The sequence below is a fragment of the Podarcis filfolensis genome (assembly GCF_964270895.1).
Source record: "Podarcis filfolensis genome assembly, chromosome: 16".
Classification (NCBI taxonomy): domain Eukaryota; kingdom Metazoa; phylum Chordata; class Lepidosauria; order Squamata; family Lacertidae; genus Podarcis; species Podarcis filfolensis.
Window position 1 is genome coordinate 6,576,099 of NC_139620.1, and position 25,556 is coordinate 6,601,654.

At 46.0% G+C, this 25,556-nt stretch overlaps 2 long non-coding RNA genes across 3 annotated transcripts in view; one reads left to right on the plus strand and one right to left on the minus strand.

Moving 5' to 3' along the window:
• The window catches only part of LOC310751943, a 414,687-nt gene that overhangs the window by 238,154 nt on the left and 150,977 nt on the right, over positions 1-25,556 (plus strand). The gene's annotated exons all lie outside the window — the stretch shown is intronic.
• On the minus strand, positions 19,537-21,867 carry LOC310751944. Its single transcript, XR_014542705.1, has 2 exons — positions 21,804-21,867; positions 19,537-20,571 (listed from the first exon to the last, which is right to left on the minus strand). It is a non-coding gene; the product is annotated as an uncharacterized lncRNA (long non-coding RNA).

Below are 25,556 nucleotides of genomic sequence, written 5' to 3' on the forward strand. Positions count from 1 at the left end.
GAAGTTGTGATCCAGCCACCTGCAAGTGTGGTGACCCTCCCAGGGCCAATTCTGTCAGCAAGCTGCGAGCCTGTTTATGTGGGAGGCAACACACCGTGTGCAGTTGACCACTGGGGTTATGGTGGCTGGGGCTATGGCCTGGGAAGATGGGGCTACCTGAAGAATAAAGGTCACCTTGGGCGTCGTGCTAGCATCTGCGGATACCCCTGTTAAATTGAGAGGAACTTGCCATATGACCCAGGAATTCACAGCTGCAAGACCCATGGAATTACTGGCATAACTTTCCATTTCTCCCAAAGGCTGAGGTGTCCATCTGAATTAAACAGGAATAAGCGAAGATCAGCTATGCTAGGAATCCAGCCTACAGCAGTGTTTGATATTCTTCCTTTTAGCTCAAAATTTGATGCTTCTACACTAATTCTACCAACATCCCCATTTAGGCTAAGGCCATATTTTTAAAAAAGGACAAACATGCATCTATTTTATACTGATGACATCACCTCCCCTTCACCCTCTATAATATCCTGGAAATTGGTGGGCACTCTGGTGATTCTCCCTTAAGGATCCATATCTCAAGTCACCTTTCATCAAAACTCATTTCCCAGAATTCCCCAGGGAAAGGGACTTCTAGATGATTTTGCACATCTTAAGGCTCCCCTTCCCGCTAAAATAGATTTCAACCCAATTTCATAAACCTATTTTAAATCTCTGAATGAACTGAATTCCATTTGTTCATGTTTGTATTCTGCACCTTGTCTTGCTTGGAAGGAAAAATGACCAGTGTCCAAATTGCTTCTGCTCTTTCTTTCTTCTTTTTTCTTGAATTAAACCTTTTGTTGCATTCAAAACATCTGGCTGCTGGATTTTGATTTTACATTGCATTGTCGTCCTCGTTTTGTAAACAAAATGAAACTTTAGCCAGCCATTAATCGGACACCCCTCTTGCTGTACAACCTGTGCAATTAGGGATGTGGTAGAAATCTGATTCATTTTGCATTTAAATAAGGACCTATCAGATTCATACTTGCTGAAACAATATTTGAATAAAAGTACATCGATTCTCGAAGGGACGTGGGTGGCGCTGTGGGTTAAACCATAGAGCCTAGGACTTGCTAATCAGAAAGTTGGTGGTTCGAATCTCCACGACGGGGTGAGCTCCCGTTGCTCTATCCCTGCTCCTGCCAACCTAGCAGTTCGAAAGCACGTCAAAGTGCAAGTAGATAAATAGGTACCACTCCGGCAGGAAGGTAAACGGCATTTCTGTGCGCTGCTCTGGTTCGCCAGAAGCAGCTTAGTCATGATGGCCACATGACCCAGAAGCTGTATGCCGGCTCCCTCGGCCACTAAAGCGAGATGAGCTCTGCAACCCCAGAGTCGGTCACGACTGGACCTAATGTTCAGGGGTCCCTTTACCTTTACCTTTATCTTTACATCGATTCTCTTAATTCCCTGAATTTTGCAATGCAGCCCTACAGACAAATAAGGGGTACAATAAATGCATACACTGTGGTCAGGCGTGCATAAAAAAATGCACCCATCAGTGAAAATAACATGCAAAAATAAAATATATTAATGGAAAATTGCTTGGTAAAGATGTTCATATTAGGAAAACTGCCTAATATGGGGGGAAATAGGGGAAATTATGAGGAAAATTGAGGAAAATGTGCAAGCAGATGTTGATGGATTTTTAGGAATAGCTTTTAAAGTAACTTGATTAATCACAAATTGATGTGGAAGTGTGGAGAACTGAATTTAAGATTGGTAGAATGAGACAATGAGAGAAACAAAATTTGACATGCCGTATTTTAATGTGTATAACATGCTCCTGTGTATAACACGCCCCCTATTTTGGGGGACTCCAAATTAAGAAAATGGGGGGAGACTGCCCAGAGTTGTTGAGCTTTTTGAGGCTCCTCATAGGAACCTGATTGCCCATTTGTGGCAGCTGGGACAGGCCAGTTGGTAGAGCACAAGATTCTTAATTCAAGGGTTATGGGTTCGAGCTCCATGTTGGGTGAATGATTCTTGCATTGCAGGGGGTTAGACTAGATGACCCTTGTCCAACTCTACAATTCTATGCTTTCTATTATTTCAACCCATGATGTGCCTTTAGGGGTCTAATTCAGCAGGGCTCAAGTCCCTACATGCATTTTTTCCCCAGTGACTTTTCACTATTTACCTGGTGACTATTTAAAAAATAATAATCTGGGCTTTCTTCAGTGACTGCAGAGCCACACAGGGCCTCTCACATTCTTATTCCCATACAGTGGTACCTCGGGTTAAGTACTTAATTCATTCCGGAGGTCCGTTCTTAACCTGAAACTGTTCTTAACCTGAAGCACCACTTTAGCTAATGGGGCCTCCCGCTACTGCCGCGCCGCCGGAGCACGATTTCTGTTCTCATCCTGAAGCAAAGTTCTTAACCTGAAGCACTATTTCTGGGTTAGCTGAGTCTGCAACCTGAAGCGTATGTAACCTGAGGTACCACTGTACTTCAGAAGAATCTGCACAGTGGATCTCGAGTTTTTCAACATTGCATATAAAATAAACATATACCAAAAGTTACCAGAAGGGGGAGAGTTATTGTGCTGAGATCCGAACAATGACAGAGGGCTCTTGCCTTCATGACCTGCCTGTGGGTTTCCTGGAGAAATCTTATCTGCCACTGTTAGAACAGGATGCTGTACTAGATGGGCCACTGGCCTAATCCAGCGCAGTGTTTTTCTGATGTTTTTAACCATAATCCTTCTTCCCTGTACACAGTGGCATAGCGTGGGGGGAGAGGAGGGGTGGCTGCCCCAGGCACAAAATTGTTAGGGGAGAGATCATCAGGGGGTTTGGGCTGGGTGTTCGTCAGTATACGGATGATACCCAGCTCTACCTCTCTTTCAAATCAGAACCAGTGAAGGCAGTGAAGGTCCTGTGTGAGTGTCTGGAGGTGGTTGGAGGATGGATGGCAGCTAGCAAATTGAGACTGAATCCTGACAAGACAGAAGTAATGTTTTGGGGGGACAGGTGGTGGGTAGGTGCGGAGGACTCCCTGGTCCTGAATGGGGAAACTGTGCCTCTGAAGGACCATGTGCACAGCCTGGGAGTCATTCTGGACTCACAGCTGTCCATGGAGGCGCAGGTCAATTCTGTGTCCAGGGCAGCTGTCTACCAGCTCCATCGGATACACAGGCTGAGACCCTACCTGCCCATGGACTGTCTTGCCAGAGTGGTGCATGCTCTGGATATCTCCCACTGGACTACAACTAACACAGTAGTCCATCAAACATTAAAAGTTTCCCTAAACAGGGCCGCCTTCAGATGTCTTCTAAAAGTCTGGTAGCTGATTTTCTCTTTGACATCTGGTGGGAGGGCGTTCCACAGGGCGGGTGCCACTACTGAAAAGGCCCACTGCCTGGTTCCCTGTAACTTGGCTTTTTGCAGCGTGGGAACTGCCAAAAGGCCCCCAGCGCTCAGTTTCCAGGCAGAACGATGGGGGTGGAGACGCTCCTTCAGGTATACTGGGCCGAGGCCATTTAGGGCTTTAAAGGTCAGCACCAACACTTTGAATTGTGCTCGGAAATGTACTGGGAGCCCATTCTATGATTTCTATTATTTCAACTCAGGATGTGCCTTTATGGGTCTAATTCAACAGGGTTCAAGACCTTACAAGCATTTTTCCCCCCAGTGACTTTTCGCTGTTTACCTTGTGACTATTTCCCCCCAAATTAGGGGTCTACTTCAGTGACTGCAGAGCCACACAGGGGCTCTCGCACTGTGATCGCTCTAACCTCATTGCTGCCAAGATTCCTAGCTAAGGCGTGTCATTAGCCTAGTATTGTGGATTACTCTGCCAATTTCAGCAGCTGCCTTCTGTTTTAACACCTGCTGAAAACTTTTCTATTCTACCAGGCTTATGCAGACGATTAAAAATGGTGAATTGACGTTTGGTTTCTTCTTCTTCAATTTTTTTTCTCTGCATAGGTTTATGCATTTTCATTGTAAACTGATTTTTTAAAAAAATATGAAATAACACTCTATTCGTTTTTTTTATGAATAAATAAATAAAATAGAAAGCAGGTTCATTTGTTCTAAAGTGGCTTTTATCAACCGTTAATATTTCCCAGTCTCTGTGTTTTTGTGAGAAAATAATGAAGAGGCATGTGATGCAATGCACTTAAAGCTTTAATGGAAGTGGGGGCAGAATGGGACTGAACAGAGACCCATCAGCCCCAGAAGGACAAAGCAAGATATTAGACATGCAGAATGGAATAAAAAAAGCTCCTCCACAACTCAGAGTCTTGCACAGCAAAGTCCAAAGGTCACAATTGAATTTGATTTCACACAAGCTTCATTGCATCCTTCTTCTTTTTTTACATCACTTCCAGAAGACAAAAGGCAAGAAGGATATTAATTTGGAAGCTCCTCCCGCCTTGCTTCAGAGCCAGTTCAGATTGCACGCACACTCAAGTTGGGTTACCATACATATGTACAGTGCATTTCAGGATCTTAGCAAAACTGGAGCAAACCCTCAAGAAACCAGCCCAGCAGAACTATGGTGCAGAGTAAGGCGATTTGGAGAAATTTGTGTCAACGGGTGACACACATTAGGCCTGATTGTTAAGGGACGTTGCATGCAAATAGCCCTATAACCTCATCCGTGGGTCTTATCTGTTGCTTTTGTTTCCGTGTTGTTGTTCTTTGCATCTGTCCTCAGCAATAGCATCCATAGATCCGGCTACCTGACAATAAAGACCTACGGCCAAGTGACCCGTAACCATAGAGTCCTCTTCCATATCCCAGCCCGCATCTGCCCAGTCCATATCCATATCCACCCAATCCATATCCATGTCCACCCAGTCCATATCCCCCCAGTCCATATCCACCCAGCCCTCCATACCCATATGAGCCTACAGCACATGCTGTGTTTCCTCCCACTGCGACGGGCTCACAGGAAGCAGAGAGGACTGGTCCAGGGATGGTAATGATGCAGGGAGGTGGCTGGATCACAATATCTGATGGTGGGAGCTGGTTGATACATGAAGGCTGGACCCCGGGGAGAACGCCAAGGTTTGCTGCATGCTCAGCACCATAGCCGTAGCCACCATAGCCACCGTAGCCACCGTAGCCACCGTAGCCACCATAGCCACCGTAGCCACTACCAAGGCTACCTGAGCCAAACCCAAATGATGGAATGGTGCACGACGGACCACAATACCCCATTGTATTGTGTGGGTCTGAAAAAGAATGTGAAAGCACAATAATCACGTGGTGTCAGGGAGCCAACAAGGAGAACAGGACATTCACAGATCAGAGGAAGACAGTGAAACATCGGCTAGCTTAGTTAGTTTCTTTACTAAGGAAGCAGAACAGAGAACACACGGAGATTTCTAGGGTTGCTCATCTCTAGATGAAGCTGTTGCCCAGACTGGCTTGTAACTTCCCCTTCACTCCTTAGCCCTCTGTGTCAGGCTGCTCCCTCTGTCTAAGGTGAGTCTCAAGGGAACCTCTCCGCATCTGCCTGGCTCATCAGATGCTTTATTCTGGCATACTTCAGGCTGTCAGGGTGACTCTGTGCTAGAGCTGCTAAATCTGATTCCTGTCTCTGCTGGTGCACCTGCCTGTTTCCTCCTCTACATCATCCTCCAAGCTCCCAGCCTCCGTTTCTTGCCACTGGGAGCCAGGATCCCAGTCCTCTCCCACTGTGCTTTCCCTAGGGGGCTCATGGTCAGGTGGCTTCCACCGCTCCTCCTCATCCAGCCAGTCCCTGACATCTGTTCAAATGAAGCTGTCTGATAATGAGTCAGATCATTGGTCCTTCTTGACCATACTCTTGATGGCTGGATGCAGTGAATTTCCGAAGATTCAGATTTGGGGCTGGGGAATTGAAGGAATGATCTCCGGGTGTGGAGCACACTTCCATCCGCAGACAAAGCCACAGCTGTCTGAACATCATGCCCTCTATCTAACCTTTGCTCTCTTAGTGGTCTGCTGTGCCCTGTCTGTGACCTTTGTCTCCTTCATCATACATTGGTCAAGGAGAAAATGACGCGGTGGAAACAGGTGCCAAAATAACTTTGTACCACCCCATGATCTCGGGATTGGAAGATGTGTAAAGGTCACAGTCCACAATGTATCTGACTGGTTTTGCATATTGTGCTAATAAAAGGAGCCTCTACAGAGCTAGCAGGCAGCTTGTCTTGGAGCATGCTTGACAGCGTGCTTCTGCACAGCTCACCTGCATCCAACCTCCTGTCGTCCTCCGTTATTCCTACAGGAATCTTTTGGGGTTTTTTGTTTGTTTTCATTTATATACCACTTTTCCCAGCAAAGAGCACAAGGTTTTATACATGGTTACCCCCTCCCTGCTTTATCCTCACCAGAACCCAATGAGGCAGCTTAGACTGAGAAACAGTGCCCATAAGAGCCCCTGAGACTGGAAGCAGAACCAATTTGGTTGGACTATTGGGCAGAGACCTGGGAGAGAGCAGGGTCCCAAATCCCAGCACAGCTCATTGGGTGACCTTGGACTAGTCACTGCTTCTCAGCCTAAGCTACTTGTGAGGATTAAATGAGGAGGATGAGAACTTTGCATGCCACCCCGAGTTCTTTGGAGAAAAGTTGAGATATTAATGCCAAAAAAGTAAGTAAACATCGTCATTAATGTTAGTAGCCATTGATAGCTATTACTACTAATACTACAATAAGTGATTTAATAGCTAAGTCCATATGATGCCAATGATCATCACCAACCCATCAGGTTTTTTTTATCAAGGATCATGCCCAACCATAGAAAGACACAGACATAAAATGTCATCTCAAGGAGATGACATTTCAGCAAGACTAAAAAGCCTAGGCACGCCTACTTACCTGCTTTTCTGAGGAGCAGAAGGTGAGAGGAGAAAATAGAGGCAGGCAAGCAGAGCAACGTGGAGGATCCTGGTCTCTGGTGAGCTTTTTATATCATTTGGGAAGGATAGGTGACACCCCCTGGGTTATTGGTTGGTGTGTGTGTGTGTGTGTGTGTGTGAAAGAGAGAGAGAGAGGGTGTCTGAGCCTGAGGTCATTTTAATTTAACTGGCAACAACAACTTGTGGCTCGGACAGCTAAAATTATTTTAATAAGAACAAATGAGTGGAGTCCAAATCAGAATATATCATCAGCCCCAGATGGTGCAAAGGCAGGGATTCCAATCCCCAAGTCCTCAAATCACACCTGACTTCAGAAGATCTGGAAATTATATGGCTCTGGCTGCCCTGAGGATCCATATATATGTAATTTTAGAGAAGCTCCATCGAGATTATTAAATCCAGACCATAACATTTTATTTTGATTGCAGGCTCTTAGTTATTTTTTTTCCAGTTTCACCCACACCTGTTCTGCCTTGGTTTTCCCCTCCCCCCTTAGTAAATGCAGCATGCAATCTTCAAAGGGAAGACTATCATGGCCGCCAAGGTTGGAAGATGCAGGACTTCTTTGTGAAGCGCACAGTTAAAATGTTGGAACTCCTTCCCACAGAAGGCAGAGATGGTCACCATCTTGGAGGGCTTTAGAAGAGGATAGGAGAAATTGTGTCCTCCATCATGGAGGGCACGTGTTGCGGTGAGATCACCTGTTGTGGGATGGGACCATTTGGATAGCCACAACACCCCATTGATTGCCCCTCAGTTGCTGGGGCAGAAATTTGGCCTGTTGGGTCGTCTATTGGCTACCGAGGGGCTGCTTAAGCTGCTGCACATTGCTGGAGAGTTTCACTCTCCCGCCCTATATTTAGGGCTGTTCTTTGGCCTTGCTATGCCTGTGTAGGGGTCGTCTATTTTGGAGCAGAGGCACGGTAGGAATTTTGCCATTTGGCTGATTGGCTGTTGCCATTTGGTCTTTGCCTACCGCATAGCAAATCGTCACAACTTTGTAAAGTTGGCGGTTAGGCATTGGTTCAATGTTTTGTGGAGGGGAAGTGGTTGGCTGTGCCTGCCCCTCCATCGCTGCTGCTAGGGAATTCTGTTAAAGGAATCCAGGGGCTCGCCTTGCTTTTGTCTGAGGCCTGTCAAGGGGCTAGGGCTGTGAGATTGAAGCCTTCTCGCTCCCCCAGGATGCTTTCCTTTACTGACATATGGTGGTGCCCAGTGTCAGTCCTGTTCCTGCCACTGTGCAGGTTCAGGCAGTCTGGAACCAAGGCCTAAGCAACCACTCACATGCTGTAATCAATAAAGTTGTGGCCAAAATTAATGCCAAAATCCTTAAACTAAATTCTATATCTATTGTGTCTTTATTTTGGGGGTGGTTTTGTGGGTCTTCACATGCAAATTTGTGGAGGGGCATAGAATCATACAAACAAAGGACCAGGGTTCAAATCTCCATTCAGTCATGAAACTCACTGTGTGATCCCGGGAGAGCTATTCTATTTCTCAGCTTAATCCACCTTAGAGGGTGATCATTGGTAGGGTGAAATGAAAAAGGGTGAGAACAGTGTTCACTGCCTTTAACATCTTTGGCCAAAAGGCAAGATATAAATGTACAGTGGTACCTCGGGTTACAGATGCGCTGAAACCTGGAAGTACCGGAACGGGTTACTTCCGGGTTTCGGCACTCGCGCATGCGCAGAAACACTAAATCACGCTTTGCGCATGTGCAGAAGCACCAAATCACATCATGCGTGTGCACAGACGCAGCACTGCCGGTTGTGAACGTGCCTCTCGTACGGATCACGTTCACAACCCGAGGTTCCACTGTAATGGTAATAGGAATGGAGGTGAAACCGGGTTCAGTTTGCTTTGCCTGGAACAATAAATGAACCAAAACACAGCCATCCTCCGACTTTCACACTTCTTTTAATGTTGCCATGCATTCCTACAGCCAAGTAATTTGTTCAAAAAATGCTTACAGTGGGGGGCATGTGTGCACAAAGTGCATATATTCATGAAGATAATATAAAACTGCATTGCATTAGGGGAAACTGTGTGCAAAAAAATGTGTTTATTAGGGGGAATATGCACACGCACAAACATGAAATTCGAGCTTCAATGCTGAGTGCTGTTCAGGAAGACTGTTTTTAAAATGAAATGATGAGAAATGAGAAACTGATATTGACAGATGTTCCTTTCCCTGTGTAATGAGAAATATATCAGAAGCTGCGTCAGGGAAATATCACTTTGCTTCTTCCAGGTTAAAGAGACCTCCCGGTGTCCCCAAAACTCTTCATGGCTGCATTCCAGTTTGCTGAAGATGATTTTGCCATGTATCTTAATTGAGACGCCAATATATGGAGGACTGAGGCCTTACCTTATGTTGGTTGGTTTCAGTTTTGCCAATGACAACCTACTTTTCATATTCTTAATATTTTAGTTACAGTGGAGTCACGCCTTTGAGCCTCTTTTTTTAATAACAACAAATAGATTCCTCTTGGGGTAAATCTGGGACGGGTTTCCTTTGGATTTCTAGATTGAAATGATTATAGTTCAGGGACAAGTGAAGAAGGCTTTAATAACGCATAAATGACTAGCCGAGAGGCAGTTAAAACACACATCTATATCCAGGCCTATCTAGTTTCTAAGCACGGTACTTTGACTTCTGAAGAGGGTGATTCAGGAATCATTTCTGATGACCAGGCACAAAACAGTCCTGTCTCAGTCAGAACACAACAAATGGGGGCCTGCTCATTTTTCACATTTGGCAAAATTTCAGCAAATCACATACCCTCCAACATTTCTCCAATGAGAATAGGAACATCCTATTCCATAATAATAATAAATTTATACCCCGTCCATCAGACTGGGTTACTCCAGCCACTCTGGGTGGCTTCCAACATATATTAAAACATAATAAAACAATAAACATTTTAAAAAATTTCCCTATATCCAGTCCTTTATTCAGAACTACGACGGCTAGGGCACAGGCCACAGCTGAGTGGCTAGGTCTGCACAAGGTCAGGATAGAATTTAGAATCACAGAATCATAGACTCCATCCCTAGTTCAATCCCCAGCATGTTAGGAGGGTCTGTGCACTGTGTGGCCTGCAGGATCCGTGCCGAAGTACTCTTGGTATGAAAAGTTGGACCACCCTGACACAGGAGAATTCTGTAGAAAAAAACTAAAGGACAAATTAATATTATAGAGGAACGAATACTTACCTGGAGGTATGATTGCATTCAGTCGCATCCATGGAAATGAAAAAAGGGGGGATGTTAGTTGTGTGGTATACAAAAAAGGAATCCTGTTGCAATCATGCAGGTGGTCATAGGTTCAATCCAGTGGCATAGCGTGTTTTGCTGGTGCCTGGGGCACGGTGCTGGGCTGGCACACAGGCACTGGGCAGGGGTGGGGCATGGAGGGTGAACGGAGCCCTGCCATACCAACCCAGCCTTCACCGCTGCTGCTGCTGCTGCTGCTGCTGGGGTGGCCTCCAACCAGTGCCACACTGGGGCCACACTGCACCACCTGCCTACCTGCGCAGGGCGGAAGCCTTGGCCCGCAAATCCCCCCTGATGCCCATGAAGAGGAGCGCTGGGCAAGGCCACCCTGGGGTCAGCCTTTGCCTGCCTCCCTCCATCCATGCCCACTCACCATCTGAGGGGCGCACCAAGCAAGGAGTGAGCAAGTGCTGGCTGGATAGCCATTCAGTGAGGGGGCTGGGGATGCAGCGACGAGACCAGGCCGGCCTCCAGGGCCCAGAGACCCCCAGCGGCAGGCAGGGAAGGAAGGGGAGCCAGGAATGAGGCCTGCTAGGATACATCTGGGTGGGACAGGGATCCCCTTGGAAGTCTGTGCCTGCATGGGGGCACCTGGTTTGTAACCCCTCAATATTGTGTGTCTGTGGCCATGGCCCCCCTGACCTCCCAAACTACACCCCAGCATCTCCAGATGGGGCTGGGAGAGAGAGCAGTCTGAAGCCCTGCAGAGCCACTGCCAGTCAGTGTAGACAATACAAAACTGGATCAATCAACAGGTTCTGACTCAGTACAATACAACGCTTTATGTTCATATTTAAATCATCGCTTTATCCATATCCATGAGGACTAGAGCCTTACTTTAATTCAGCATTCAGAATGCCCCAGGTTCAACCTCAAGCACCTTCAGGTATGACTAGGAAAGACCCTATTCTAAAATCTCCCTAGGGAGCTGCTGCCAGTCAGTGTAGGCAATATTGAGTGATAATGGGTTAAGGGAGTCTGTCTCAGTCCATCTTGTTCCCATTCAGAAAGCACAGACACAGGTTCTTGTCTACTGTGGGGAATCCCTTTCCATGTAAAACCACCAAAGCCATGAAACTAATTTACTTCTCTGGATATACGGTATATTTTTAAAAGAATAAAGAGTATATCATTAATCCTGAATTACTGGGCTTCCTAATCCTTGGCAAGGTTGGAGGTGCAAACCTCAAAGGGGAGTGTTAGGGCAGTTAGGTTGCATTCAACTTCCAGGGTTGCCTAGTCTGACTTCCTGGGAATGGTGAATGGCCAGAGGGAGGGAACATTAGACATCAAAGCACGTGGGGGGAAATAATAATGGTGTTGCTCTATCCAGTAATTTTACCTCTGCCACCTGCAGCTTAGATGTCATGCTATTAGAACCTTTTGACATTTCTATGCTCCAGCACAGAATGTATGCAGAAGAAAAGCAACATGCATTGATCTGCTGAACAGTTTTCCATAATACGTGTGATATGTAAATATTTGTTGGCTGAAGTAAAATAATGTCGAAGGCAAAGTATTGTTCTTTTTTAAAAAAATCAAAGTTTATTCATTCGTTTGTTGGGTTGTTTGTTGCATTCTGTTATTCTATAATAGCTGGTGTATGGCCCACCCATTTTATTTGCCGTCTTATATAGACAGTGGACGCGGGTGGCGCTGTGGGTTAAGCCACAGAGTCTAGGACTTGCCAATCAGAAGCTTGGCGGTTCGAATCCCCACCACGGGGTGAGCTCCCGTTGCTCAATCCCTGCTCCGGCCCCCAGCAGTTCGAAAGCACGTCAGAGTGCAAGTAGATAAATAGGTACCGCTCCGGTGGGAAGGTAAACGGCGTTTCTGTGTGCTGCTCTGGTTTGCCAGAAGCGACTTAGTCATGCTGGCCACACGCCGGCTCCCTCAGCCAATAAAGCAAGATGAACGCCGCAACCCCAGAGTCGGCCACGACTGGACCTAATGGTCAGGGTTCCCTTTACCTTTATAGACAGTGGAGGGGGAGAACAGATTGACTGATCAATTCATAGAGACAGTCCTTTTCTGGGTGAATGTTAAAGTCCACCCTCAGTCATAGGTGGACTATGGGTGGATATAAGATCAGCCAAGAATCTAAAGGGACCACATCTGATCTAGAAGCATAATTGTGTGGCACAGATATATTTCATTCATCCTCACTAAATGAAGGTGGAGACAAAAGCTCTTTTCGTTATAATACCAGTGAAGTCAGCAGAATAACCACAGGAGCTGACTTGAGGCAATCTGGAGCTGGCTACTAATCACTTAGAGGAGCTGTCATTCCAAATTATATGGTAGAGGATGACAGAGAAGTGTAATGAGCCACAAATGAGCTGTGAGCCATCTCTTAGATCAAGACATCTGACGTGTTGTCCTCCAGATATTTTTTGGGCTGCAACTCCCATCAGGGTAGCCAATGGTAAGGGATGGGTGGGGAGATGTAGTTTAACAACATCTAGAGGGCATCAGATTGGGTATCCCTGTCCTAGATAATACATTAGGCAGCTGAAGGAGCAATATAAACGGACCTGCCATTGAATGCTCCTGTAAGAACCTCGCTGCATTCCAGGAGAGAATGGTCTGCACAAGGTAAGAGCCAACTGAACCAGCAGTCTGGACAAGATAAGAATGGACCTGTGGTCCACCTAGTGCAGTATCTCACAGTGGCCAACCAGATGACTCTTGGGAATCCCTCAAGCAGGGCCTGTGCAGGAACAGTGCTCCCTGCCCTTGTGTTTACCAGTAAATGGTATAGTGAAGGTAGGACATAGCCTCCATTGCTGGTAGTCATTGATAGCCTTTGTCCCCTTGCATTGGTCTAATCTTCTGTTAAAGGCATCCAAGTCAGTAGACCATCACAGACAAACTTCTGGCTGCATGGCAAAGTACTTGGTTTTGCCTGTCCTGAATCCTCTGGCCTTCAGTTTCATTGGATGTCCACAAGTTCTAGCATCACGAGAGAGGAGGAAAACTTATAGCTATTCCCTTTCTCCACACCAAAGTTGCAGATTGGGTGAGCTGTCAGGGGATAGGTGTGTGAGTGGATTGGTTGTCAAGGGAAGGGGTTTGCCCAGGTGGAGGGCCATTAGTAAAAAGGTTGGTGGGTAGCTGGGGTATGCAAGCAACCAAGGTTGGCAGCGCCTAGCAATCTCTCTCTCTCTCTCTCTCTCTCTCTCTCTCTCTCTCTCTCTCTCTCTCTCTCCCTCTGGACCTATCATTGCCTGATTAGTCTCTACATGCCCCTGCTTCCTTTAGGGAATACCTTTCATTGGCAATATAAATGCTTTTGATGTGCATACCTCCCACACATACCCCCAGATGTTCTCCGCATGTTCTCTCTACTAGTCAAATGTCCCAGCAAGTTCCTAGGTGTCTCCTTCCCATTTATTTCTCTTTCTTGCTCTGTCTCTGTTTTGGAGAGAAGGTTGTATCCAGGGCCGGTTCTATTTAGAACAGACCCATCGAAATGAATAAACCTGAGTTAGCCCTGCCCCTTGCCTTCAGTTGGTATACTCTGAATACGACCAGCATTAGAAAACACTCGGAGAAATGCAGAACCAAATGTCCACAAAGAGCGAGGGTGGGGAAGCACCAGCTAGCAGGCCAAATTTGGTCTGCAAGGCAGTTTCAGCCTAGCTATGCATACCTGTCTTACACTTGACATCATATATGTGGAGCAAGTGAGGACAGGGCTTGGCTGAAAGGGTATTTGCAAGCACTGCCAGTTAGTAATGCTTGCAAAACCCTTGCACAATACTTCTCAAGCATCTGGCTCTTTGCAAAGCACTGTGCTTTGATGCACAGTAGGGACGCGGGTGGCGCTGTGGTCTAAACCACTGAGCCTAGGGTTTGCCGATCAGAAGGTTGATGGTTTGAATCCGTGCAACAGGGTGAGCTCCTGTTGCTCGGTCCCAGCTCCCGCCAACCTAGCAGTTTGAAAGCACGTCAAAGTGAAAGTAGATAAATAGGTACCGCTCCGGCAGGAAGGTAAACGGCGTTTCCGTGCGCTGCTCTGGTTTCGCCTGAATCGGCTTAGTCATGCTGGCCACATGACCTGGAAAAACTGTCTGTGGACAAACGCCAGCTCCCTCGGCCTGTAAAGCGAGATGAGCGCTGCAACCCCAGAGTCGTTTGCGACTGGACTTAACTGTCAGGGGTCTTTTACCTTTACCTTTAGTACCTGGTGGGATGGGGGTTTAGTCCTATCCTTCTGTTCATGCTGCAGCCCTGGTGAAAATCACAGGGCACAACTGCTATTTGTACCAGGAGTTGGCAACCTACCATTGGTGCCAACAGAATTGTGGTGTACCCAGGCCCAGGGAAATAACCATACACTGTTATTTTATTTAGAGCCCAACCTCCAGAATTTTCCCTACTCCTCTTTCATTGGACTAGGAGAAATCCTGCCACAGGCTTCAGTTTAGAGTCCGGCCAGTGATCTGTCTGTAACCCTGCATATACAGATTCCTGCATTGCAGAGGGTTGGACTACATGACCCTCGGGGTCCCTTCCCACTCTGCGATTCCACGATTCTAACATTCCTCGTTACCAATGCCTATAAAGAGCCTGAATCCAGCTGTGGCTGTTCAACAGAAGGGGGGGGGAAACATGAAATGCACACCTCCCTATGCATAGCAGGTTGTTGCATGCAACCACACAGACATGCTTCTTTTGTGATATATTTTTCCTATGTCTTTCAGCAATGAATGTGCTGCCCACCTCGGGTGGAACAGATTCACTAGGACCGGCCCATGCATGAGGCAAGGTGGAGCAACGACCTCAGGCTGAAGGATCCACAGGGGCAGCAGATGCTGATGTAGATCTTTATTCCCCCTTGTTCCAGATTTAGATCTTCACTCATCCCTTCTTCCATGGTGGGGAGGGGGGGTTGTGATTTTGTGATTGGCCATTTAGTCCAGATAAAGATTTATTTATTTATTGTTTTATTTATTTATTATCTTTCTATACCACTTTTATCTTCCAAATATCCCAAAGTGGTGTCCATGGTTCTCCTCCTCTTCATCTCATCCTGGCAACAACCCTATGAGGTAAGAGATGGTGACTGGCCCACTGGATGATTTGAACCATGGTCTCCCAGGTCATAGTCCAACACTCTAACCATTACATAAGATTTGATTGATTGATTGATTGATTGATTGATTGAATTTATATCACGCTCTATACCTGGAGGTCTTAGGGCGGTTCACAGAAAAGATCACACTATATAAAACCAAAATAAAAACAATAACCCAATAACACCCCCCCCCCAAAAAAAGAGCCACGTTTTAAAAGGGTATGGAATGTCGACCAAATCAACCAAAGGCCTGGTTAAAAAGGAATGTTTTTGCCTGGTGCCTGAAGGTGTATAATGAGGGCGCCAGGCAAACTTCCCTGGGGAGAGCATTCCACAGGCAGGGAGCCACTGCTGAGAAGGCCCCGTTCTCGAATTGCCACCCTCCAGACTTCTCGAGAAGGAGGCACACGAAGAAGGGCCTCAGAGGATGATCTCAGGGTCCGGGTAGGTTCATACGGAAAGAGGCGGTGCTTGAGGTATTGTGGTCCTGAGCCGTTTAAGGCTTTATAGGTCAAAAACCAGCACTTCGAATTAGGGCCAGAAACTAATTGGTAGCCAGTGCAGTTGGACCAGGAACAGTGCAATATGCTCAAACCATCTTGCTCCGGTAAACAACCCAGCCACTGAATTCTGCACTAGCTGAAGTTTCCAAACTGTGTTCAGAGGCAGCCCTACGTGAAACGCATTGTAGTAATCTAACCTTGAGGTTACCAGAGCATAGACAACAGTAGTTAGGCTATCCCTGTCCAGCCGAAGCTGGTGGAAGACACTCTGGGCCACTGAGGCCACCTGAACCTTGAATGACAGCAAAGGATACAGGAGGACACCCAAGCTGGTCAGCTGGACCAAAAAAGTTCCCTACCCTGATATAAAAGAGGCCTTATCATTTCCACGGCCCCGCTTTTCATTTCTCACATCACGCCAACTGCTAGCCTCACCGTAACCTGTATTTGACACCACCATACACTTATTCTTCTCCCTCCTGTCTTCACCCTGTGCAAACTACAGTCTCATGCTATTGAAATAAGATAACTGGTCTAAAGTTCTTCTATATAGAGCAAAGCTTACTTGGTATAGGGAGTTCTCTCCTGTACTCCTTCCTGACTTGGATGATTCAACTGCCAGACTGGCTTGGTGAAGCCAGTCCAAGCCCTGGTGTTACTTCAATGAGAAATAGGGACCTGCAGTTCAGAGGTGAGCCACACGAGGGAGCGACATATAGATAGTGAAATGGGAGAAGAAGAAGAAGAAGAAGAAGAAGAAGAAGAAGAAGAAGAGGAGGAGGAGGAGGAGGAGGAGGAGGAGGAGGGAGGAGGAGGAGGAGTTTGGATTTGATATCCCGCTTTACGAGTCTACCACTCTTAACCACTACACCACACTGGCACTATATAGCAGCTCTATTACAACGAAATGTGTAGAAGCAAAACAATGAAAACTAAATAGGGCAGGATCTGATGATTTTCTCAAGGACCTTGGGCATGCCCAGTGGAAATCAAGAGGCAATTCAAAAGTAAACTCTCCCACACTTGATTCATAGTTTTGCCTGCCCAGGAGGGAAATGGGGACTCCACTAACCAGATGCTGGAACTTATCAGTTTAAATTAAGTCCATTCATAAGCATTACCACCTACAGCCATGAAGGGGGAGCTAGTATTATAGCTAGTAGCCATTTGTTAAAACTAGGAATGGGGGGGCAGTTAAACGACTCCCCCAAAATCCCAAGTCCCCACCACAGCCTCTAACTAAGGCCAGGACAATGACCGTTGACACAGGCACCGTACATACACAACAGCAAAGAGGCTCAGAAAAGTAGTCTTAAAAATTGTAGCAATAAGGGGATACTATTTATCATACTGTTTCCTCTGACTATCCAATACAGAATCAAAATAATCGCCAAAATTCAATGGTTTGATGGGTTTCCTTGGTTCCAGCAGTTAATGACTCCTCTGGAAGAGGGGAATCCAGGGCTCCCCCTGCCTCCATAATCCCTTAAACTAGCCTTTCTCAACCTGTGGGTCCCCAGACGTTGTTGAACTATAACTCCCATCACACCTAGCTAGCAAGGCCAGAGCTCAGGGATGATAGGAGTTGTAGTCCAACAACATCTGGGGACCCACAGGTTGAGAACTGCAGCGCTTAAGCATAAGGTCACATAATACTTGCTCCTCCACAAGGTGTGAACTTAGCCACACAATAGGAGGCAGGAGGCAATCAAGGGCAGCACATGCACCAGACAGAAATCCATTGGGATGGTAGTTGAATCCTGATACAGTGGTACCTCGGGTTACAAACACTTCGGGTTACAGGCTCCGCTAACCTGGAAGTAGTACCTTGGGTTAAGAACTTTGCCCCAGGATGAGAAGAGAAATCATGTGGCAGCAGTGGGAGGCCCCATTAGCTAAAGTGGTACCTCAGGTTAAGAATGGTTTCAGGTTAAGAACAGACCTCCAGAATGAATTAAGTTCTTAACCAGAGGTACTACTGTACTACTACTGTAGCTAGGGGGATTTGTAAATACTCTTATTGTTCTTTGGGGAAGAGGGTAGTTAAAAGGTATCAGGAACTGAGGTTATTGACAGGGGTGGGTGATGGACTCACATTTCTACATGCCAAACATTCCTACTTCGTGACATATTTGTGATGTATTGATGATGCTGTTGAAAAATGTATTGCGGGAAATGGGGAGAGGTCTTAAAAGTCCACGCAACCCCATGCTTGGGGTTCCTACTCTTTGTGTGTTTGAACCTTGTTGCAACAAATGAAGATCAGGTCTACTGACTGCTGTTTGCTTCTTTCACTGGGCTGGAAACTCCTTCTTTTGCTAACCAGAGAGACCCACTGGGAGAAGCACCCCGACGAGCTGGGCAGTGGAGTAAATCCCCAGGATTTTCCTTTATCACATTGATAGTCCTTTCCTCCATGAATTTGTCTACTCCTCTTTCAAAGACATCCAAGTTGGTGGCCATCCCTGCCTCCTGTGGGAGTGAGCTTCGTAGTTCGACATTGTGCTGTGTGTAAATGACCCTGAGCCAGCTGGACCAATGATATGGCTCAGCGGAAGGCAGATAACTATGTTCTGGAGCTCAGGGAGGCCTTGCTGCTCAAGGAAAGGACCCAAGAAATGCTCTTGTAGACCCTTCCTGCCCAGCAGAAGCCCAAGGCCAGACTGGACTTAGTTGGCCCAGGAGATCCTTCGCTGAGGAGCTGTAATGATACTGCTTTTCCACACGAAGCAGTATTTAGCCATTCTGGATACCATACTTAGAAGTTACAGTGATGCTTCTCACCACATGGGACAACAATCACCCATTCCTGCCACATGCAAATATGCAACCACTTTTATCTCCTTGCATTTAGATGTTCTGTACATGACATAACCTTCCAATTGACTTCCAGGTTTGCCGTAGGTGCAATTGGGTCACAACTGAAGGAAGCATGGAACGACTGAGGTTGTTTTTGTTCGTTTTTGTTTTCTTCGTGTTGGATTTTCTCAAAATGTATGCTGTTTCACTAGAGGTTTCCACCCCACCCCAAACACCAGTCACTTTTCAGGGACCACCAACTATTTTATGCTGATGGGCACATTTTGATTTTTGTATAAGTGCTGTGGATGCCACTAAATCTGGTTACTTCCCCCCATTCTCCATGAAATCATTCCCTCCCAAAGACGAGAGGGCCGGGGAGGGAGTCAACACTTCATGCTTCTATGAGATCTGGATAAATTCAGACCCAAATGCATTCATCTCAGTCTTGTGAAGCACATGGAGCTGGAAAGGATGAGTGGGGAAAGCTCACTCTTCCAACTTCCTCCTTCAGCTATATGTGCAGTGGCACCTCTGGTTACAGTCGCTTCAGGTTACAGACTCCGCTAACCCAGAAATAGTACCTCGGTTTAAGAACTTTGCTTCAGGATGAGAACAGAAATCGCATGGTGGTGGCGCGGCAGCAGCAGGAGGCCCCATTAGCTAAAGTGGTGCTTCAGGTTAAGAACAGTTTCAGGTTAAGAACAGACCTCCGGAATGAATTAAGTTCTTAACCCAAGGTACTACTGTACTTTTCCAGGGGGAAAAGGGTAACAACACAGACCACCACAAGGGGGTAGTGAAGAGAATTATATAAACTTTATGGGTGCCAGGAAAGTTCTCAAGAGTGCATTGTTTCCAACGATTTAGGTCGCTACCAATATAGGTCACCGTTCATCAAAGGGTAGCCTCCACAGTAACTAGTGTTTAAGGGAAGAAAAGTGTCTAAATGCCAAAGAAGAACAGGAGACCAGAGTTATGATGCAGAGTAAGTTGTATTAGGAACGGGGAAAAGATATTTGAGTGAACAAATACAAACGCTCAAGAAGTTGGATATTTTTGAAAAGGACAAATCTGAAGAAATATACATGAATCGTTTCTGGATTACAAATCCCTTCCCAGAAAGAGATCAGTTATATTGTTGGCAATTATAAAAACTCTCCCCGCCATTTTCACAGATGTACCAAACTGACTGGGAATAAATTCCAGGGGCCAAGTTCCTTGTCCATAGTTTTCCTGTTCTTTGCTATGCTAGAGGGGCGCAAAAGAGCTGTACAGATAATAAATAAAAGCCAGGGGAGGGGAAAGCACATAAACAGTGGGATAGAGGGGGGTTATGTTAAGATGAGAAATGGATGCATGAAAGATAGCCATGGGTCTGATTTTCAGGCTTGCTTGGTGCCCCCATTGCCCAATGGCTTCATCAGGAATTGAGGATCCTCAGAATATCTTAAACCCAGCTTGAATGCTTTGCAGTGGATATTCTTTCCCCTAATAAACCTTCCATATTTACTTAGCAGGGGCGGTAACAGATGCTTCCTCTGTCTCCAACGAATCCATAGCGACTCCCAAGTCCAAAACGAGATCCTCTAAGACCACCAGCTCCAAGAGCACCGGCTCCAAGAGAACCAGCTCCTAGGAACCCACTGCCCAAGCCACCAGGGGAGCATGGAGCGTTTCCTCCTACGGCCACTGGCTCACAGCTGGCAGAGAGGATGGGTCCTGGGATGGTCACAACAAAGGATGGTGGCTGGATCACGACCTCTGCTGGTGGGATCTGGTTGATGCATGAAGGGGCGACACCAGAAAGAATACCAAGACTAGCAGAAGGGATGCCGGATCCAACCAGTGCACCGGAGCCATAGCCGTAGGTGTCGCCAAGGCCAAGGCCACCAAGGCCTCCAAGGCCTCCAAGACCTGCTGATCCAAAACCGACGACTGGGGTGGAGGCACAAGATGGGACAGCACAGGATGGTCCACAGTTTGCCATGGCTGAGTGTTGGAGGTGAGTCTGAAAGGACACAGGAGGGAGCAGAAAGATTATTATAGGTAAGGAGTGCTACAATGCATTAAAGCCTAAGTTAGGTTACCCAATGGCCCATCTAGTCCAGCATTATCTTCTCACTGTGGTCTTCCTGATGTGGCAATGGGAGCTTTGTAAGTAGAACACAAGCAGAAGAGCACCCCCCCTCCGCTATTCAGAAGCATTACTGCATTTGGCCATGGAGGCACAGCAAAGGTGTCATGCCTAGTAGCCATTGAAGGTCTGAAAGGACGCAGGAAGGAGCATAAACAATATTGAAGGCAAGAAGAGCTGCAGTGTTCCAGGGTGACAGGAGATATTTAGCCTCACCTCCCCCACCACCATTACAGTGTAAAAAATCATGTGTTTTTTAGTGCCATAAAATGGTGGTTGGCACCTTTACAGAGGTGAGAATGTCCCTAAGTTGATCTGTTGTTGAACTCCTGCTCGCATTCATCCCTTTTTGCTGGCCTTGCTGAGTGGTGCTGATGAGAGTTGGAGGCTGATAGAAAATATGAGCTTGAGAACTGGAGGCTGATGGGTATCTGGAAGACCACAGCTCTCCTCCTTCTGCTCTAAGTATTACAATTTGGAGAGTTTCAGGTTGACCAAGGCTGTCCTAGCTAGTACAGAAATGCCCTAAATATTTTTTAAGTCACTTGCTAGTGAAGTCATCATAATCAATTGTCTACATTCTCCAGGCTAAAGCATAAGCAGCTTCCAGGACAAGGAAGACTAAGGCATCCCCAAATTCAATGTTGTCCCCTCCAGAGTTTGCCGGATTCCTGCCTGCATGGCCATTGGTCAGGAATGATGCAAGCTGCAGTTCAATAGACTTTGTGAACTCCAGCTTCTATCATCCACACCCATAATGGCCAATGGCCAGGGCTGATGGAAGCTATAGTCCACATGTGAACATAATAAATGACAGTTGAATCAGTCCTTCACCCTGTTATCACAGTGTTGAACCAGATGCCTTTTGGAAACCTTCAAGTAGGGTCTAAGAGCATCCACAACACTTCCCTCCCATTGCTTCAGGTCATTGGCATTTGGAAGTACTACTCCTCTAACAGTGGAGGTAGAACATAACCAATGAACATGGTCAACATGGCCTAGCTCATTGCTTGCATTGCTGAACTTCTTCACACTCTACCCAAATTAAGCTCCTGAAATTTAAGGTGGTTAAAGCTACCAAGAAGACTTGGGCAAGCCAAGCTTACCTGTTCCTTTGAGGAATGGAAAGGCAGGAGAAGCTGATCAGTGAAGCTGTTGGAGGACTCTGGATGGATGAGGGCTTTTTATACTGTGTCAGTGGCATCCTTGACAGCCCAGTGACATCACTTTGTTCTCAAGTTCCACCCTCAAGAACTGCTGATTCCATCATGTGCAAAATTACTTTAATAATTCCAGTGATGTCAGGGCCAAGTATTATGCTCTCCTCAGCTTATTACAATGAATCACCCAGATTGCATTTTCATGTTCTCTATTTCGCTCTGTGAGAATTTTCATTACATTTGCAGAACCCCTTACTTCTGTTATCCCCCAAATGGGAAACCGGTGTGGCCCTCCAGAATGCGGCTGAATTCCAGGTCTTAGAATCATAGAATTGGAAGGGACCCTGGGTCATCTAGTCCAACCCCTGTAATGCAGGACTTTCAGCTAAAGCATCCATGACAGATGGCCATCCAACATCTGCTTGAAAACCTCCAAGGAAGGAGAACCCACAACCTCCCAAGAGAGATGGTTCCACTGTTGAACAGCTATTGCTGTCAGAAAGTTTTTCCATATGTTTAGTCAGAATCTCCTTTCTTGTAACTTGAGGCCATTGGTTCGAGTCCCACCCTCCAGAGCAGGAGAAAACAAGTTTGTTCCCTCTTCCATGTGACAGCCCTTGAGATATTTGAAGATGGCTATCATATCTTCTCTCAGTCTCTTCTTTTCCAGGCTAAATATACCCAGCTCCTTCAACCGTTCTTCATAAGGCTTGGTTTCCAGATCCTAGAAACCATTTCTGGAAATCATCCCTGACCATAGGGCGTGTGGCATTCTAAACCAGATGTAGCAGAAATGATGCTCTACCATTGTCTCTGATCATTGTCTCTGCTGCCTGTGGACTAAAGAGAGATGCAGTTCAGAAGCAACCGGAGGGCCGAAGGTTAGCAAATTTTGTACTTAAGGCCTTGCCAATGGGAAGGTCAGTGATTCGAATCCCTGTGACGGGGTGAGCTCCCATTGCTCAGTCCCTGCTCCTGCCCACCTAGCAGTTCGAAAGCATGTCAAAGTACAAGTAGATAAATAGGTACCACTCCGGCTCTGGTTTGCCAGAAGCGGCTTAGTCATGATGGCCACATGACCCGGAAGCTGTACGCCAGCTCCCTCGGCCATTAATGCAACATGAGCGCCGCAACCCCAGAGTCGTCTTTGACTGGACCTAATGGTCAGGGGTCCCTTTACCTTTACCTATAGGACTGAACAAAAAGGACTATAAAATATAAAGTGCTCGTTGTTCTTGCCTGTGATGTTACTGAAGGGAGGAGAGGGTTCTCCACGCCTGACACCCACTTCCCAATAGCCACTACAAGTTGCTCAAGTGAGGAGGCTGCCATCAGCAGCAGCCATAGACAGGCAATAGGGTGCTCCCTCACAGTCACCACTGCCATTGCGCCTACTCGGAACAAGCACTGGTTCATCCTCCTGCCCAAGCTTGGCAGAGAAAATAAGGACATTCTGGGATCAAATCAGAAGCCGAGATGGCTTTTGCAATTCTGGGACTGTCCCTGGAAAATAGGGACACTTGCAGGGGGCAGGCGTATGAGCCTGCATTTTGACTCCTAATCTAGATGGCTTTCCTTGGGGCCAATGTAGAACTACATCTCAAAGGCCAGAGAGCTACAATTTGCAATAAATCCCTCTGCACAGGGAGCACTGGGAGTTGTAGAATTGTGAGGGGAATGGAAGGGGTCTCCTAACAACATTCTTTTTTTTTTATATAATCATTTTTTATTACAGATTTTTATAACAACACAAACATATAACAAATACATAAACAAACAAAAAAAAACACAATCAAAACAAAAAACATGTACCATTTCATATCTTAGTTTCTTACACCTTTCTTCCCCGACTTCCTCATGCCTCCCTTCTCTGTATTCCAAGTTCTTATCAATTACTCAGCAAATCTTCCCTTATTTTAATAAAAATTCAAGCTAATCTTCCTTATTCTCCTTGTCTTGACCATTACTAATAGTAACCATTTACTTTCCAATCCAACATCATTCTAACTCTCATTAATTTTGTAGTATTTCTTTAAATAGTCCTTAAACTTTTTCCAATCTTCTTGCGCTGCTTCTCTTCCCTGGTTTCGGATTCTGCTCGTCATTTCTGCCAAGCCCATGTAGTCTATCACCTTCATCTGCCATTCTTCCAGTGTGGGTAGATCTTGCGTCTTCCAGTACTTCGCAGTGAGTATTCTAGCTGCTGTTGTAGCATACATGAAGAAAGTTATATCTGTCTTTAACACCCCTTGGCCGACAATACCCAAGAGAAAGGCCTCTGGTTTCTTGGTGAAAGTATATTTAAATACCTTTTTAAGTTCATTATAGATCATTTCCCAGAATGCCTTAATCTTTGGGCACGTCCACCAAAGGTGAAAGAATGTACCTTCCTTTTCTTTACATTTCCAACATTTATTGTCAGGCAAATGGTAAATCTTTGCAAGCTTGACTGGGGTTATGTACCACCTATAAATCATTTTCATAATATTTTCTCTTAAGGCATTACATGCCGTAAATTTCATCCCGGTGGTCCACAACTTTTCCCAATCAGCAAACAAAATATTATGACCAATGTCCTGAGCCCATTTAATCATAGCTGATTTAACCGTTTCATCTTCTGTATTCCATTTCAGCAGCAAATTGTACATTTTTGACAAATTCTTGGTACTGGGTTCTAACAGTTCTGTCTCCAATTTTGATTTTTCCACCTGAAAGCCAATTTTACTGTCCAGTTTAAACGCTTCATTTATTTGATGATAGTGCAACCAATCTCTCACCTTCCCTTTTAATTTCTCAAAACTCTGCAATCTCAGTTTGTCCCCTTCCTTTTCCAAAATTTCCCAGTATCTTGGCCACTTGGACTCCATGTTTAACTTTTTAACTGCCTTACCTTCCATTGGCGACAGCCACCTTGGAGTTTTATTTTCCAGCAAATCTTTATATCTGACCCAAACATTTAATAGTGCTTTTCTGACAATATGATTTTTAAAACTTTTGTGTGCTTTAACCTTGTCATACCACAAGTATGCATGCCACCCAAAAATGTTATTAAAACCTTCCAAATCCAAAATGTCTGTGTTTTCAAGAAGCAGCCATTCTTTCAGCCAGCAGAAAGCTGCCGCTTCATAGTACAGTTTGAAGTCTGGCAGGGCAAACCCCCCTCTTTCCTTTGAATCCGTTAATATCTTAAATTTAATTCTGGGCTTTTTGCCCTGCCAGACAAATTTAGATATGTCTTTTTGCCACTTCTTGAAACAATCCATTTTATCCATTATTTGCAATGCTTGAAACAAAAACAACATTCTTGGCAATACATTCATCTTTATGACTGCAATTCGACCTAACAAGGAAATCTCCTAACAACATTCAGCCTAACAGCAAACAACCTTAAACAAACTACAGCTCCCAGAATTCTTTGCCGGATCATGTCTGTTTAAAGTGGTATCATAGAGCTTTAAATACAGTGGTACCTCGGGATGTGAACGGGATCCATTCCGGAGCCCCATTCACATCCTGAAGAGAACATAAGACGCGACAACGCCTCTGTGTGTGCGCGGGTCCCGTTTTGCCGCTTCTGCGCATGCACGTGACATCATTTTGAGCATCTGCGCATGCACGAGCGGCAAAACCCAGAAGTAGCGTGCTCCTTTACTTCTGAGTTGCCACAGAGCGCAACCTGAAAGCGCTCAACCTGAAGCA